Source organism: Podarcis gaigeae (genome assembly GCF_964106915.1).
Source record: "Podarcis gaigeae genome assembly, chromosome: 6".
NCBI lineage: Eukaryota > Metazoa > Chordata > Lepidosauria > Squamata > Lacertidae > Podarcis > Podarcis gaigeae.
Genome location: NC_139682.1, coordinates 79,426,772 through 79,439,990, shown reverse-complemented (window position 1 = coordinate 79,439,990; position 13,219 = coordinate 79,426,772). Strand labels below are relative to the sequence as shown.

At 41.8% G+C, this 13,219-nt stretch overlaps 1 protein-coding gene across 1 annotated transcript in view; it reads left to right on the top strand.

Annotated features, from left to right (window-relative positions):
• Positions 1-13,219, top strand: part of VAV3 (vav guanine nucleotide exchange factor 3) — a 212,923-nt gene that overhangs the window by 46,603 nt on the left and 153,101 nt on the right. The window lies entirely within an intron of this gene.

Here is a 13,219-nt window from a genome sequence, read left to right as displayed (position 1 = left end):
ACTGGCAAAAGATACAGCAAAACCAAAGATATTAAGTGTTAAAAACAGCCCATAGAAGCAGCATAAGCACCAGTTTTGGAGGGAGCGAAAAACGAAAATGCCACATATAATAAACATCCCTGTCATTGTGAATTGAAGTTCTTTCTCTGTCTCTGTGCAGGTTTCTAGCTGCAGCCATGACATACTGTGCCATTGTTGTGAATTTTTCTTGATTTTACTATTTTATCTTTTGTAAACCACTTTGAGGTTTTGTTTTGTTTTTACAATCAAGCGGTATATAAATTTTGTGAAATACATAATAACATAAAATAATGTGTGGAGCACAGTTCTAGGTAAAAGGAAGCGAGTTTGATTTTTGCAGTTCCATTCAGAAAATCATTCTGAACTCATTGTGAGAAATGACTCTGTTGAGCAAGAAGCAGATTTCATGACAGGCTGGAGTTCTGAAGGGGGAAGTTCTACAAATACAGTGAATCAGGTTACTTACAGGTTACTTACAATCCAGGTTACTTATAATGCATTAACAGTGCAATTGTACACGTTGCGTTTAATGTGGCTTACTCTCCAGGAAAGTTATTGTTGTCCTGAACCTCAAGAAATCTAGACAGCTGCTTGATGATTCATTTTCAATGCATCTTTAATGGATCCCTGTGGTAGTATTTGGTTCCACCAGTTGCCTGAGGTTGTTACCTCACCTTGACTCATGGAAGCACCAATCCTACACAGCCTCTCTTGGGCCTTGCCAAGCTAGAGAGAGAAATTGCATGACTCTGCTGCCCTACCCTTTCCTGTGGTTAAATGAAGCACTTTTGCCAGCTCCTCTGCCATAGCAGCAAGCCCTGGATGCCCTCTTCACAGCTGTTACCGCTGCTTGGACCAGTGACAGCTACCCTTGGCCATGCAACAGGGTACCAGAGCTCTGTAGCTTTCCTTCCTAGTCACAGCAGGTACTGTTGGAAGCAGACCAATGGCAACCTGCTGGGACATTGCTGCACCCTCCTTCTCCACCCAGCTGGGGGTGGGGTGTTGTGGACTCTATAGTACATTGCAGAGCTGTTCTTGTGGATCAGCTCTAAAATATTCAGAGCCGCAGACTTAAAAGATGGGCTCATTTTATAGCCATGATTGTTCATTGCTGCAGCAATCTTCCCCCTAGGCTTCCTAATAATGGGGAACAGCATAATTGTGCAATCAGTTGATTCTCCCCACCCAGCTTTCATCATTCACATACTTTGAAGTTTTCTTTGCCTAGATACTGAAATATTTTAGTCTGATTTTTTAAAAATAAAGTGGCCCTGATTCTTTCACATATTTCAGAAGAGCTATGCAAAAGTCAAGCAAAGTGTTTCCCCAAACCACTTTTATCTTAAATAGTCACCTTGTGTGGAGGCAGTTGACACTTCATTTCTTAAGGTGCTTTTAAAACTGCAAAATACGGATGCAGTATCAATGCTTTTGTGTGATAATGGTACACGTGCACTTTAAAAGGCTCATGTCCCCGTAACAGGCATGTAAGCAGCAACTGGGAAAGGCTCAAGGTTTTGGGGGAGCCCTGGGCAAGATGCCCTCAGTTTTTTCACTGCTTGCTCAGTCAGAGATGGCAGCTGAATATACTACAGTAATGAGGAGCAACAGCAGTAGGTCCAAGGAGCTATTGGGCAGGGGTCAGCACTTTGGCATGGGCCTTGGCAGATCCCCAGTGATATGACCCTGACACAGGTTGGGGTTAAAGGATTGGTCCTTTCCATGTTATTGCAGGGAAAACTGTCTCTTTGCACAATTTTTCATCATTCACAATGGATGGGAATTCACATGCATTTTGCCATTCAAGCTTGGGTACTTAGCATGCCTGAGTCTTTAAAAAAACACAAATCAACCCTTTGGCTCCAGTCCTAAGCACACTTACTTGGAAACACTGAACTCAGTGGGGCTTTCTTCTAAGTAAACATCATTACGGTTTGGCCGGAGGTTTTAATTTAGAAGAAGTTGTCAATTTTAAGAATAAAATCTTAGATGCTCCCATACCCCTGGGTTAATTGCCTCCTTTCCCTCCAGCGTAATCTAGCAGTAAAACATGCCCTGCATTACAGCTGCCGTCATTGACTCTCTGAGCATTAACTTGCTTAGCTCAGCAGTTTTATTGTCTTTCAAAGGTAAAGCATCTTCAAATGGACCTCTGGGGAAGCTTTTATAGCAATATGGATTCTTGTCTTTACTTACTTTTCACAAAATCCTTTTCATAGTAGTGGCAGCAGCTGAACAGGACGGTAGAACTCTGGCTCCCATTCTGACACATGAAACTGGTGTATCTCTGCCATGTTTTAAAACAGTGACAGGGAACCTGTGGCCCTCCAGAGATGGCTGGACTTCAATTCCCATCATGCCCAGCCATTGGCCATGCTGTCTGGGGCTGATGGGAGTCTTAGCCCAGCAACCACATTAACCTTAGCTCAGCTGACCATATTGGAGAAGGTCGTTGGAATTTGTGATACTTGCTGCAAATCTGGCCTTCCAGCAACCCTGCTTTTGGTTATCATATGTCTGCAATACTGCTTCATTTAAAAAAATGTACAAGAATGCAGGAAGCAACATTTATTCCTGCAAACTTAGGTTCTTAGTGTGTTTTGTCCAGTATCTCTGTTCATCCTTGTGGTTATTTGCAGGTGGCAAACTTATAACCTGCTTCCTATTATTAGGTACTAACTGTATAAGATAATTTCACACTATCAGTAGCTTTGCAGATAAGTAGATAACTTGCTTCCGCTAGATGAAGGTGGAAAGAGAATGGGCAAGATCCACCACATTTTAAAGAGCTACTGTAACCGCACCTGTCACGGTATATTATGTATATACAGTGGATGTGTACAGTAGTACTTCTGGTTACGTACTTAATTCGTTCCGGAGGACCGTTCTTAACCTGAAGCACCACTTTAGCTAATGGGTCCTCCCACTGCTGCTGCGCCACCGCCGCGCGATTTCTGTTCTCATCCTGAAGCAAAGTTCTTAACCTTTTTACATTTAGCCATTTGCACAAGAGGAAAGCTGGGAGGAGCCCCAGAAGATGGAGATTTGCAGGTGCCTCAGAGAAGGAGAGAAGCAGCAAGCTGATAAGCCACTGTTGGTTGAGGTGTAGCTGGCAGGCATAATGCCGAAAGAGACAAGCCCTGTTCATGTGTTCAAAGAATGTACGTAGGGAACGAAGGATAGAGAGGCTGCCTTGGTACATCAGATGACTTCACCCCTGATCTAAAGTGGTGATCTGAAGAGAGGGTCCTTTGTGCAATCAGATGACTGAACTTTGAATCCTCTGTGGCCACCAGGAGCTTTGTGCAGGCTTCCCTGACATGGGGAAGGCTCCTAGTGCATTTAGCTAAACATGCAGATTTTCTTTCAGACCTTTGGCCTCAGTGCACGCAGACTGGAGGCAGAAACAGAGCCAGCAGGGATGGCATGCCTGTCTCTGCACCCCCTGTGTCCTTTGGAAAAGGGATAGAGCCAGTGATTGTTAAGGGTAGAAGGGCTTGCTCAACCCCACCCCAGCACTTAAACAATGTGTGAGCGGGTCGAGGGACCACACCACATATCTCTGTCACATGCACCAGTCACATGGTCAGCAACTCTGCAAAGTGGCCTGACATGCATTCCAAAACATCCTGAACCAGTCAGGATTCCCCCTCAAGCAAAGATGGGCTACACGTGTACATCAGTGCACAATAGGGCCACTTCATAAGGCTTCTAAATTCATGACCCATAGTCAACGTATATGTCAGAAGCAGGAGCTGAGATTCCACAGTGCAGCCCAGTGAGCTCCCTTGCTTCCATGGTGAGTGTGAGATGGCCCCTGTTTATGGACACACAGTCTGCTCACGATAATGGTGAGATTCAAACCAGCTCTCCGCCCTGATCCCAGCCCTCAGCCACTGCTCTTCACCTGGCCTTATTCCATCCAATGGAATTTAATGGCTCCATATCATCATGCTACACTTAAACACGTCCTTAAACATGTTAGGTGTCACAGCAATTTTAGTGCAACATACTGCCAAGTAAATTTGCTTAAGGTTGTAGCCTGCATTTCTGACCTTTTTAAAAACCATTTCCCTCCCCTCTGATGGTTAAAACAGACCTTCAAAGAGTTGGGGGTTATTCACTGGTTGTTTTTATTCTACAGCCACTTGGGTTTTTAGCAATGGTGAAAAATGTGAAGGAAATATGGATAAAACAGAATAAACAGGGACACGCAGAGAGGCAGCCCTGAGCTAGACTGGAGAACTAAAAAAAATTTTTTTTGAGGCCAGTGCCTACTGCTATCAGACATGGGAACTGTTAAATGCAAAGGAAAGCTCAAACTGAACCCTACTGAACCTTGTTATGGTATCAGTGGGAGCCCCTGCTGGTTCCATTAGTAATGGGGCTTCTGGAAGTTTTGTTTCAGCAGATTTTTCAAAGTGCTGTTATTACACTGGGAAAATACAGAGAAAGACACTCACTCTAGTTTTGTTTTTGTTTTTTTAAAAAAGGGGCTTCCTGTGGTTTATGTCACAGTCTCAGCCGTTGGATACATTTGCTTTTGGCACAATGACTTAGAATCTCTTGTCAGTTGTTGAAAACCAAAATACAAAAAAAACACACAGAAGTTTTCTTTTTCTTTTGATTATGTCAAGTTTGGAACAATGTAAATTCCTGGCTGGGAGACGAAAGGGGGTTCTCAAGGATCTGGCAAGTCACTATATCTGCTTGGCTGGGCTGCATTTTGACTTGGTGGGGTAACCCATTGTGCAGGGCTGGTCTCCTTTCAGCGGCCTGCCCGCAATTTGATTTGCTGTGCATAATTATGACTTCTGCATTTTAACCATTTCATGTGTAACATGGAGCTGCGGCTGGTGCAGAATGCAGCAGTCCACGTCCTGATACATTAAACACGGTGACATTGCATACCCATCCAGTTTTGAAGCCACTGCATTGGCTGCCTATATGCTTCAGGCTGAGAAGCAAGGTGTGAAGGTCATTCTCTGTACCTTTTGCAAAAGGAAGACAGGGATGCTCTTTTGTAGTTGAAAAAGCACTGCTGTTGGTGGCAGAGAAAATCCCCGCTGTGTCACCTTCACCTGTGGTATTCCTTTATTCTTGGAGGGGGGCGGGAACCATCTCTACATGACTGAAAAGCAAAAAGGGTATATGTTTTAAATAAGATAATATGAAAATTACTTGTGTCAGAATGTGTCAGAACTATTAAAAACCATCCCCTCTTCTGCTGCAACATGCAAAGTGAGAGGCTATATGGTCATCTGGTGTTTTAGGATGCAATCCTATACAGTGGTACCTTGGGTTAAGTACTTAATTTGTTCCAGAGGTCCGTTCTGAACATGAAACTGTTCTTAACCTGAAGCACCACTTTAGCTAATGGGGCCTCCTGCTGCCGCCGCGCCGCCAGAGCATGATTTCTGTTCTCATCCTGAAGCAAAGTTCTTAACCCGAGGTACTATTTCTAGGTTAGCGGAGTCTGTAACCTGAAGCGTAACCCAAGGTACCACTGTATACACACTTGTTAAGAAATAAGTTCTGTTGTGCTCAGTGGGACTATATGCTCTTATAGGGTTACTATATGATTATTGTTAAAGGTGCCAGGGTTTGGCCAAAAAAGAACAATGCAGCCCCCCCTCAAATGACTGCCAAATTGTCAGTGGATGGGCAAGGCCCACCCCCACCTCCATTTTGTTTGTTTGACAGCCATTTATTGCAATCTATCCATTTATTGCAATAGTGACTCCCCTGGAAGGTGAGAGCATCAACATGCTCTCCCTCATCTGATCTACCCACTCCCTCCAACTGAAGGACAGGGCAAAAGCTGTTTTGTGAAACAGAACACTTTCAGATTGAGAGTCAGAGAGTGACCTAAAGGGTCAAGAAGGCACCTTTGGGGGTGCTGTGCTACCTCTCTAGAGCCCTGATATGGAGCAGTGGATTTGCTGCTTGTGAAAGTGCTGTGCTCCCTTTCTCCATCTATGCTCAATCGGTATGCATGTAAATACTATAAAAACTATACTATACTATACTATACTATACTATACTATACTATACTATACTATACTATACTATAAAAACACTGTAAGCCCTCAGTGACCACTGCCTCCAAAGGAAACAGCACACACACTGGAGAATCAATATACAGTCCATCCCCTTCACACACAGAGGAAACTAACTTCTAGAAATCTGTGGAAGAAGCCTGAAGTATGCCGTCTCTAGAAACTCACACAAACCCAAATTTCGATAACGACTTCCTCTAAAACAAAACAAGGACAAAATAGGGGACATAACAGAGACATTTGCTGGAACCCTGGGCAATCTCTGGTAAATAGCTATCAGTGGAGTATGTATGTATGTATGTATGTATCATCTATCTATCATCTATCTATCTATCTATCTATCTATCATCTATCTATCTATCATCTATCTATCTATCATCATCTATCTATCATCATCTATCTATCATCATCTATCTATCATCTATCTATCTATCTATCTATCTATCTATCTATCTATCTGTCATCATCTATCTATCCATCATCTATCATCTATCTATCTATCTATCTATCTATCTATCTATCTATCTAATCTAATCTAATCTAATCTATCTATCTATCTAATCATCTATCATCTATCTATCATCTATCCATTTCAGATGCTAAGAGAAAGGACCCAAAGTGTGTGTGCAGTTACAGGGGACTTGAAAAATGACATTTCCCTTCGCTGGGATGACTGATGAGCAACTTTGCCTACCTTAAAATTTCATCAAAAGGATTTATGTAACTTATTAATTACTCTAGTAAGTCTGGTTGTTTTACATTGCTTTAAGATTCCCTCTCCCCAGTAAAAGGGAGGGAAATGCTTTAGGGCTCTTACAGAAACTATCTGGCTGCAGGTCTGATCTGTAAGTTCCTTTAATTGCAGTTGCTACAAGAGTCCTCATTTGTTGAGGCCTCCCACTCATCTCCTTTGTGAGAGTTTTTCAGCAATGCTTCCTTTGCAGCAATGCCAAATGATGCCTGTGGCTTTCTGTCAAATCCGTTCTTAAGGCTCTTCAGGAAAGCTTCTTAGAACATATGGATGAGGCAAAAAGTTGAGAAAAAGAAAAGGACAGCAGGTTTAGGACTAGGAAATAAGCTGTTATTATTCTTGGATTAGGGGTTGCATATAATAATGCACACAAATCAAGTGAGACCTGCAACAACATGATTATGTAAGGACAGACACTTGGAGAAATGAGTTTACTTCATATATGATAATAGTGAATAATGATCTGATCCGTGCAAATTAGATGAACTGGCCTATCTCCCCAACTGCTGAAATGCCCTTCTGACTGCTCCCTGATTTTGTGGATTTTCCTAAAGTTAGAACTGCATTAAATATTGTCCAGTATTGATTTGTGGCCTGACAGTGGTGTGAGTAGAAATATTAACCTCAGGTACTTTAGTTGTGAGAATATCTGCCATTTTTTTCAGTTCTGTTTGTTGCCATTGATTCCTATGCCAGCTCAGTGCCATTTTTACCTTTTGGCTGCTGCTTTTTCCTTCTTTGTCTTCCTTCTCACCAAGAGAGCTCTTGAAATAAGATGCAACATCTGTTAGCAGCTGAATTTACAAAATATAAATTTAATAGCAGATTCCCCCTCCAGCTTAAATAAAGCATCCTAGAAATATCAACAACAGCAACAAAGAAAGAGGAAAAAGCAACAACCTAAAATACTGGGGTGGGGGGAGGAAAGAAGCAAATATACAAAAACAATGCTTCATGAAGATTGCTTTTAAAATGGTATTTTTTACCAATTTTAAGGGATTCTGGATGGCCATAATCGAGAAAAAAACAGTGGACCACATGATTATCTGAGGCATAGATTAACCATTAGAGAAGGTGGAGCTCAAAGCTGTCTGGGTATTGTGTATTATAAGGTTGAAGGAGGGATGTTTGAGCAGTTGCATTTCTGTGAATGCCAAAGTGAAACTGAGCTGATTCACACTTCCTGGACTTACGTGCAGATTGGGACATACTTATCCTTCAGGTTTTGTCCTCCAACTGATTTTTGCAATCCAGTTCTCTAAAAAAAGAAGCTTGCAAAAATTCATTAAAATGTGTATTTTAGGACAAGATACATTTACCCCAAATAAATACATTGAGATAAAGCACACATTTAAATGTGTACTTCAGTATAAACATTTGTGCTGATTTTTTGGGGTGGGGTGTGTGCAGATTCATGTGGAAATGGGATGGGATGGACTTGTGAATGAACGCATGCAAAACGGATGCACACTGGCTGATTCATCCATTCCTTCCTCAAAGCTCTTTCTGCTTATTTAAGTTCTGTGAATGAAAGGCACTCTAGAAAGTCCCAAGAGCAAAGCAGAGTCTCCTTTATTATTTTTTCAGATGCCCAAGATCTGCATCCTGGCAATGAAAACAGGCTCCAGGGCTAATTGAAGGTCCTAATGATAAATGGGCTCAGGCACACTGCAAAAGGAAAGACTTTCAATCCTGGGTGGATTTAGCTTAGATTTTTTTTTTAATGTAGAAAAAGAAAAAAGGAAAGTTAGAATGATTACTTCTCCTATGCAGTAAGAGTATGATAAAAAGCAAACTGGTTGTAAATTAAAGGTAAAACTACATTTAACATTCCTGAAAATCACACTTATGTTTTGTAGTTCAGGCATAGACTCTACGGGCATTGTGCAATTTATTTCCTTTGGTATTTCTGAGAAAAGACTGAGCAGGCAGCTGACAGAACTGCTTTGGGCTTCTTCTTCTTAGGAAAGCATGATAGAGTAGATTATTTTCTTGCAAAGAACACACTTGACTGGATAATGTTCATGTTACTTGCAACTTCAGTCCTCAGTCAATGGGGCAATGGAATACATGAGTGAGCTTGGTGCACTCCATTTGATTATACTGATCAGTTTCATGGGTCGACAAATGTGCAAATATCATTTCTTAAAAGACCGTTTGCCTTCCTAAACTCCAGTTCAAAAATTGAACTGCTCAAGGGGGCTTGCAAAGTAAATTTAAAACCAACAGAAGGTCATTAAAATACAAGAAAAAAGCAGAATCACAAAACAATGCATGCTGTCAATGAAGGAAGAACAGGCATCAAAATAAATAAAAGAACCCACACAAACACAATCCAACCAAGTGGCACGCTATCCAAGGAGCATTTTTGGCACCCCCTCTGATGCCTCATTTTTAAAATTATATATGCAGGCACTTTCGCAAATTTGATGTGCTATTTTTGCATGCATGATTTATGCTTGTCATGTAAGACAATTAAATTTGAAAAGTTATTGCAATGCTGGCCCTGCAGGTCAATTCTACTAGCTTTACAAGTGAGTGTAACTTCTTTGTATTCTTTGTTCCAGAAGTTAAGGAGATAAACATAGGAGTGCCCTACAAGTCCAGCAGTCCAGTTTCCTGCCCCTAAATCCCTTTACAATTGTCTCCCATGCATATGGTTAGAGAGAAGGGCTTTGAGATTTCAAAAAAAATGACATTCAGACATCCCTGAGAGCTGATACCTTTCACTTTAGATATTAAGAATTATGTGCTCCAAATAAGATTAACTGAGTCAGATAAAACTATCTTTATTAGAAAGCACTCAATGAGAATAGTAAATGTATTTTCTGTCAGACCATCCTTTTTCTATAAAACTGACATTATATAAGTTCCAAAGTCTCATTTAGCAGATAGACTCTAGAAACTCAACGATCAGCATGTGTGCTGTTCATTTTCGAGCTCAGTGAAGCCAAGTTCTCTATCAGTGTGATCAAGTGGCACTAATTTAAAGTGCTGCTTCTCTGCACCCAGGATAAAAGATGAATTGGCAGGCATGCACATGAGTTAGTTGTGCCGGTTGTTGCTCTCATTCTACACGATCACATCAGTTCTTCCATAATCCATATGGGGATGGAAGTCTTTGCACCTTTCCGTACTGCAAATTACGTTTGTAGCTAGGCATGCAAATAGGTGATGTCACAAAGATACTGCCCCATCTAAAAAACAGAGGAAAGGGCCTGGCAATTTATGCTGTTCCTGGAGGGAAGGAATATTTAGAGCCCCTCCCTCTCTCAGCACTATCCCAAGACATGCTGCTACCTGACGTGTACAAGAAAAAGGCACTCCTTGGTTGCACTGTTTGCTGAATCATCTACTGTCAGCAGCAGGATACTGATACTTCGAAATGGCTCTGTGCCATCAGCAGTCACCAGCATAGAGCCACAAAACCTAATGCCTGACATGATGTTGACATCACCTATTGCATTTGGGGGGATTTAAGACTGAGGTTGCCTGCCACTGATGGTCCAGAGCCAAAACAGAGGTCAGCTGTGATCAGCTTCCTTCACCTTAGTCTCTTGTAGAGCTCAGAAGGGAGGAGGATGGGGGCAAAACTAGAATTAGTTGGCTCTGCCTGCCATTGGCTCTGGCTCCTCCTACTGTTGGGCTCCCTGCCTTCTGCTCCACTAGCCCCAACAGGCACCAGCCACTACTGGTTAGAAGCATTGAATGAACGTAGCAAGCTGCATGGAAAACAGATGCTTTACCACTGAACCACAGCCTTCCTGAATTAGCTGTGTCAGGAGTGGGTGTCAGGAGCAGGTCAGCATTAACTCACATGCTGTCAGTGAATTTAACTCTTTATTCAAAGAAACAAGACCTAGTGAGCCCCGGAAGATCTTGTCCCAATGAGGCAGTTGTGAGGACTGAAGGTCCCACCTCCCCATTGTTCTCTAAGTCTCCTTCTCTCCTGGGTCTTTCCCAAGCAATCTGATACTTCGTGGCCTTGTCTGTATTTGCTCTGCCCTCTTCATACTTCTTCTGGTTCTGGAAGACCAGGGACGAGAAGAGCTGATTGGAGCTGGAGGGAGAGACACCCCCTCCGGCTTCTTCAACACCCTGTCTCATCTCTGCTTCTTGGTCCCCCTCCTCTCTCTAGCCTCCACTTCTGCCTCTGATTCGGGACTGCTCTCTGCCGCAGACTCTTCCTGCTCACTAAACCCCGTTACCTCTTCAGCTTCCCACACCTCCTTCTCCCAGTCTGCTCCCTCCTCTCCCTCTGACCACTCATCACCATCCCACCACTAGTCCCCTTGGGGTGTTCCCTTGGGGATTCCCCAGCTGATGCCTCCCACCACTCCTCTGCATCCAGCCAGTCCAAGATACCCACACAAAGGGTCTAATATTTATGTAAAACACTATGTGCATTTACAGTTTGGCTCCCCTTCATAAGGGCTCTTCCCTCAAATTTCCATGGGAGAAAAAACAATATCTTCCCACATAAAGCTAAATAATAATCAACCAAAATAGGCATAGCGGGAAAGCATCAAGAACTTGAAGCTGGTGATGACAGCTATTACTTAGTGTTACAGAGAGCTATTCTTTCAAAGTTAATTGAAAGTGAGTCTCTCTCTGTGTGTGTGTGTGTGTGTGTGTGTGTGCACGTGTGTGTGTGTGTGTGTGTGTGTGAGAGAGAGAGAGAGAGAGAGAGAGAGAGAGAGAGAGGGGGAATGACCAGGATGAGGATTGGCACATTTCTCCTGGAAAAGGCCCTGTGTCTTGATGGTGAAAGCTGCACTCCTTGAATATCCATTTGCCAAAGGGACAGAGTTTTTCCTCAATAAAAAAGTGGGAATCTTCCACACTTGTCCGCAAAAGGTCTGCATCACCTCAATAAAAGCCACCCTAGGTATCACCTCCACCCCATGTAATGTTGTTTTGAAATAAAATTAACAACAAAAACATGTAACAGCAAAGCAAGATTGTTAAAGGAATAATATCCTTGGAATATTATGGCTTGTGGAAGAACCATGTTAAAACAGTCTTAGGAGCTTGCTAACCATGTCATCTATATGTTATATGTATCATCATAGTTAGAATAAATATAAGCACCTCTACTTTATTGGAATGTGATCAGAAGATTGGGGATGTTCCCACTTACAAAATAAACAGAAACCCTGGTGCCTCGTGTAGGTTGAAGAAACTGATGTAGCAGGTACTAATTGGTTTAGATTTTTTTTTTTAAACACAGCTTCATAGGGAAAATGTTTTCTTTTATCTAGTAAATCTATCTACCAGCTTTTACTACAATCCAGGCTACTATATTTTAGGATCCAGATGCCACATACCTGATTTGACATGCCTAGGCTTGTACTGCAGGTATGCTACCCCAAGCACAGTTAGTATTAAAGTCTCACTGAGCACAGCTAAACTTATTTCTGAATAAGTATGCATAGGATGGGACTCTAATTATACCTTAAAATCTGAAGCCTTAAGCTATGTATAAATGTTGCAAATACAATAATTAGGTAAGGTACTACCTTTTCCTAACACTGCCCTTGTTCTGTTTTGTTCCTTTACTTAAACTTCATACTGCAAAAACATGGCCTTTTGAAAAATCTGACATTCAGGACTTCTGCCAGGAAAAAGGCAGGAACAGAACAGATGAGATTTTGAACTATGAACCCTGATACATTCATGATGTTGATTCTGTCGCCTTGGGCTAGTCTATTTCTCTCAGCTTAACCTACCTAACAGGATTGTTGTTAGGATAAGATGGGTGGGGTGGGGTAAGAGAACCATACATTCAATGGGGCACGTTGTAACTTTACAGTGGAATTTTCTGAATGTCTACTCAGCAGTAAGCTCCATTGAGTTCAATGGGAGTTACTCCTAGGCATTCTTAGCTCTATGGATAAAAATGTAATAAAATAAACAAACTGCGGGAATTATTAGATAACCACAGAAGCTTCCTACTGCTTGTAAACAAACAATTATTTTTGTCTTGATTGTTTAAAGATTGTTGCCCATAAAAGCAAGTATCATTTTATGTCAGGAACATGTTATTTACTTTCCCCTATTTTGTGTCTCAGCAGGCAAATCAAAACATCGCTTCAAATCCCCTGCAAAATAAAATGCTATATACTTATTTCAGTCACTCAGATCTTGGGTGCTCACATGTTCATTTTAAGGTTGCCTGCTGGATATTTATATTTATATGCAGTTTATTGTAATTATTCCAACTCAATTTTCTTTGTAAGCTGCCCAGAGAATGTATATTATAGGATAGCCTGTAAATAGTATAAACAAACTCCATGATCATTCTTGTGAGAAGTGTGGAAGTGTACAGTAATTATATGAAAAGAAATTTGATGTACATGTGTGAACCACCAGCCCTTCTGGTCAT